Raw genomic sequence first — 6000 nt, 5'->3', positions numbered from 1 at the left:
CCGGTGGACACCACATCGGCCATCGCTACTGACCGCTAGTCGAAAGCTAAATTATTCTATTCGAATCATCTCATTCTCCTTATAAAAATATAGCCTTTGATCATCGATAATATTTATAAATAACTGTAGATCTACAAAAATATTTCGGATCTGAGGCTCTCCATGTTCCCATCTATTTCGCTTGTCATTGGTGTAACGCTGGAACAGCAGTTTCTGGTTCTGCTGATATTTCTTTTGCCCCTGTTGAGTTCCAAAGATGATGATGAAAAAAAGTAGAAGTAGTGATACTGAACGAACATATAGCTTCGATTCCAGCCAGACTCCATTTATAAAGGCCGCCGGGACCAGAATTCTCTCCCAGTCCAGCTTTCTTTTCGAAAGAATTGCTTAGTTTCGGAGAACTCATGTTCTATAAAAATTCATCTTCTCCATCGAAATTAAAAATTGAATTGGCGTTACCAATCCTCAAAACCGCTCACTTTGTTTTTCTCTCTCTCTCATGTCTCTATCTTCAGCTTTCTCCTTATTCCTCTTCTATTTGCCTCTTTACCCTTCGATAATTAACACAAAAAACTACACGTATATGATACAAGGTCTTCAACTTTATTTGGATGCTTTCTTTGTCAGACTCCAAAGACTTTTGTCTTCATGATTGAGTTTGTATAATAATAATAATAATTTTTTTTTCAATTATGAAATACCAACCCAACAATTTGTCCACTTCTACATACTATATCATCCTCATTCACACTTTTCTTTTAAAATTAATTTACCCCATAATTGGGATGTGACAGTTCTTCCCTCCTAAAAAGAATTTCGTCCTCGAAATTCATTCATGTCACATAATTACATAACTAAAACTTCCATAAGTTCTTTCATAACTTTCATGTAGCTCTTATAGAAATACGGATCTTTCACTAATCCTTAACCAGTTGAGTATACATTCTTATCATAACTCTTCCCCAGTCCAATAAAATAATCAGAACATACTTATCCTTGTGCAATCAATTCTGACTTGGTTACAAGAATAGGCTCTTAGAGCAGTAACATATCCCAATTTCATTTATGGAGTCAGGTCAGAATTTCTCAGATGAGTAACTCTCACATGGCTCGTGTAGTACTTTATAGAATTCAAATAAACGTTACTGTTATTCCTTTATAAAACGATAGATTCCTAACAAATGAAAGCTTAAGTTTGCTCATTACAGATAGGGATTGAACCTTAGAGTTCTAGCTTAAAGAGGTACGATTGCATTCTAGGGACATGTATTGATCAAACATCTTTTGAAATTTAACCGGCCGATCTATATTGAAAAATTTGACTTAAACCAACAGCTCTGATACCACTAAATGTAACCCCTTAGACCGATATGGATAACCCGATCTAATCTGGAGTGTCATATTAGGGTCACCGGAGCGACCCACTGTAAAAATAGCAGAAAATTTAAAACTTTTTATTAGAACATGTAAACTTATAAAATCATTTATCAGTATGAAGAAATAAAATAGATTTTCAGACTAATATATATACCAAAATACAATTACATGCCTCCTAATCACATATACCATACTCTGCAAGCAACGTCAGAAGAACTCCCTTACAGATGTTGATAGCTGTACTGGTACAATCTTTTAACCTTCAATGGTGAGTAATAGAGTGAGCTTCGGAAAGCTCAGTAATACAGAACTACCAGGTGATGCTGAAGAACGTGCAGATACAGATAAACATAAATTTTCTTATTGGTTTCGAACATCTATGAATTTTCATGCAGATCAGAGATTCTACTGATATTTTAGATAGTAACGGATAATGAGTTTTCAATCCAGATGGAAATATTTCGGATGTCTAGGCTCAGAAGATCAAAATAGGTTATCTAGTGTGTTCCTATAGAACCAGTGAAGAGATACAAATCTTTTCTTTTTAAACAGTAGTAGTTTGAAAACATATTTTTATTCAAAAACCATATTAATCCCTCAAACTAAACTCTCCATAATGTGTAGGTTCCCCAGAACCATACACACACCTACACACCAAGTAAGGACTTACCCTGATCACAAAGTAGAGGAGCATGCAGTAACGATAACTTCCTCCAACAACACTCTCCCATAAAACGTTTATCAAAAATCATATTATTCCCTCCAACCAACACTCCATAATGTGTAGGTTCACAGAACCTTACACCCACCTGCACACCTACTAAATTCCATGATTCCATAAATCAGGAACAATTCATATTTTCCAGTGAAAACAGAAACCAGATAACACATTTCAGGTAACCATAATTCATAAACCAGTAAATTCTATTATTTCATAAATCATGTACAATTCATACTTTTCGATGAAAACCATAATCGGAGATCACATACCATGTTGCCATGGTTCATAAACCAATAAATCAATACTTTCGTTAAACTCATTTGAAACATATAAAACTATCATGTAGTACAAGTGGAACACACTAAAGGATCAGAATATTTATCAGATATTCTTCAAAGATACTAGATAATCTTATTGTGCAGAGAAACAAGGATCTTCAGTTTACCGATAGAATGTCGGAATTTAGAATCACTAGAGGAATAGTTCAATAACTAATGGAATAATCAGTTATTCAGAATATAACTTGAGTTGATAAGGAAGAAACGAAGATTCGGAACATTTACGGTTTGTGTCGATCTATCGGAATATCGAATAACTCAAGCTGAACAACTCCCATAACTGATACTTATCGTCTGGTCAATCCATTACCCTTCCAGGGTATTTATTCTTTAATACCGAAAATTCTTGTCCATATATCATCTTCGGAATCATCGCTGAATAGATCTTTCAATGTCTTTATTTCATTTTCACGTCATGCTTCCACAATATCATGAAATTTGTAGTTCATGACCCATAAGAACATTACATCATTTCTGTTCATTAACATTTCCAGACTCATCCAAATCACTTACTTAATCCTTAGTCCTTGAGGTTACTTAGTTCATTTAGCGTTCAAGTCTATTCCAGTTACTTCGGGATTTTCCAGAGTAATTCAAACGTTACTGAATTTCAGATACATGTTGTACTTCCGTTCTATTCAATTTGGTCTTCGTGGTTGATTTGTCGAACAAATGTCTAATTCTTAGTACGGAATGCGATCTAGAGTTAAGTTGAGTCAAGTACTTCCAGAATTATCATCGATCCAAACTTGAGAAAATGAACACACATTCAAGTAATATCTATGTTATTCAGGTACTGGCATACCATTAAGGTTGATTGGCTCACTTAAGTTATGGTCCATAACTTTTAAGGGTAGTACAACATCCATATTCACTTGGATTTCTTAATTAATCCAAGACATTTACTTAGTATAGGCCATAAGGTTATTTTGGTAATTTTGGTTTTCAGTTTTATTCCATTCATTTCAGAGCTCGAGGATTTCCAATCATTCCTGAGCTTGGTGATATTCTTGGGTTATTTTCATTATAGGGGTATTCTGGTCATTTACAGATCCAGTGTATAACAATCATTTCCTTCCGTCCGATTTTATTATCGAATTCAAACTTATCATTTATTTCAGTCATTTCGAATAATTCTGTCAAAATAGCAACCCGATAATTTATTCTTCAAGTATTTACTCATAACTCGGATATTTTCGGGTCAAGTGCCTTCTCAGATTTTTACCAACGGAATATCAGGAATTTTCTTCACTAAGTCAGGATCTTAACAATCAAATTTGTACTTAATTGATTTAAGTACGAATCCTCATAGTATTTTCTTATTCAGGGTCAACTCAGACTATTTTACCTCTCAAGAGCATTTTCGTAATTTCTTAACCAGATAATTTCGATATCAGCTCTTAACGAAAATAATTATAATTTAAAGATCCTATGGTCAATTGCTCTTCAGAACATTCTCAAATCTTGAAATGATTCCTTAACGAACTTCTAGTATCGTGCATAAACCCTCTTGGGGTTGAAAACCGATTATTCGAATTTTCTAAGAAAACTAGCATTTCGTATGCACATCTATAGTTTTATCATATCAATATATCCTTTCAGAGTTATTAATCAACTTCCAGGGACAATTCTTGACATCTTACAACTTAAGGGTATTTTCATAAGTTTACCTTACCGGAGTATTCTCATAATTTCCCATCCAAGTACCTTTAACATTTGACCTTTGATGATATAAAATATAAGTTACAAATCCATGGCTGATTTCTTTATCACTAATCATAAACTTGTAATTTAATTCTAACAATTCATTAATTTCTTATAAAAGTTCTTTGAACCATAATCAGTTACCAAATTTCTACTGTGTTCGGATCGAGTGTAGAAATTCATTAACTACCCAAATGAGACCAACATTATCTTATTCATGCATTTACCAATATTCACATGTTCCATAAAACATAAAGATGTAGTAAAGTATTACCTCACTTTTCGTGCCATACTGATCGACAATTTAAACTCGATTCACTTGATCTCGATCTTTAATTCCATTACCAATAATGTATCGAATACATAATAAAGCATACGGATGGATCGAGAGGTACTGGATCGAGATTCCAATTTTTCTCTCACGAACCCAAACCATCAAATACACAAACTTGAATCCAATATATTTCCCCTCGTAATAAAAATGATTATTAGAAACTAATTTAATAGTTCGGGAACCCAAATGATTAAACTAAAACTTTCAGAGTCGTTAAAATATTTAATAACTAAAATCAAGTATTAAATTGAATTAATTTAAACTATCATAGTTTGGTTGAAATTTTATTAAAACTGATGGAAAAGTTAGAACCTTACCAAACATATAGGACTGAAACTATGATTTGTCCATCTTACTATCTCAACACCCCACACGTGATTTTCAAAAGGTATTATGAAATCACTTATTCACTTCACGCAACTATCACCATTTCTATTTTTTTTTCTTCAGTGCTCTCTTCATATCTTAAGCAAGGAGGCTCCAACGGCTGATCATCGGCAGCCATTAATCGTCGGTGGACACCACATCGGTCGTTGCTACTGACCGCTAGTCGAAACCCAAATTATTCTGTTCGAATAATCTCATTCTCCTTATAAAAAAATCTAGCCTCTGATCATCGATAATATTTATACATAGATGTAGATCTACCAAAAATGTTTCGGATCCGAGGCTCTCCATGTTCCCATCTGGTTCTCTTGTCATTGGTGTAACACTGGAACAACAATTTTTGGTTCTGCTGATGTTGCTTTTGCCCCTGTTGAGTTCCAAAGATGATGATGAAAAAAAAGTAGCAGCAGCGACACTGAACGAACAGATAGCTCCGATTCAAGCCAAGCTCTATTTCTAGAGGCCGCAGAGACTAGAATTCTCTCCCTAGTCCAACTTTCTTTTCGAACGAATTGCTCAGTCTCAGAGAACTCATGTTCTGCAAAAATTCATCATTTTCTCCATCGAAATTAAAAATTAAATTGGCGTTACCAATCCCCAAAACCGCTCACTTTGTTTTTTTCCTCTCATGTCTCTATCTTCAGCTTTCTTCTTATTCCTCTTCTACGTGCCTCTTTACCCTTAGATAATTAACACAAAGAAAACTACACGTATATGATACAAGGTCTTCAACTTTATTTGGATGCTTTATTTGTCAGACTCCAAAGGCTTTTGTCTTCATGATTGAGTTTGTATAATAATAATTATTTTGTTTTTCAATTATGAAATGCCAACCCAACAATTTTTCCATTTCTACCTACTATATCATCCTCATTTACACTTTTATTTTAAAATTAATTTGCCCATAATTGGGGTTTGACAATAATTGTGTAGATATCTATTGAAAACGAGTATCTGATGAGTCAACGAGATAAAATCGAGCAAGAAAGAGATAAGTACATAACTTGGACTAGTGAGACTAAGGTGATTGCATACTAGTTGGAATATGATGGTTAATGGAAATAAGACTTGCGACGAGTCTATTTCCTATATTAGAAAACATAGATTCATAAATATAAGCATGTGTTTGATATGAGTAT

This window comes from Hibiscus syriacus, unplaced genomic scaffold, assembly GCF_006381635.1.
Source record: "Hibiscus syriacus cultivar Baekdansim isolate YM2019G1 unplaced genomic scaffold, ASM638163v2 tig00111917_pilon, whole genome shotgun sequence".
NCBI classification, from domain to species: Eukaryota; Viridiplantae; Streptophyta; class Magnoliopsida; order Malvales; family Malvaceae; genus Hibiscus; species Hibiscus syriacus.
The sequence above is the reverse complement of the archived record's forward strand: the minus strand, read 5'-3'. Positions refer to the sequence as shown.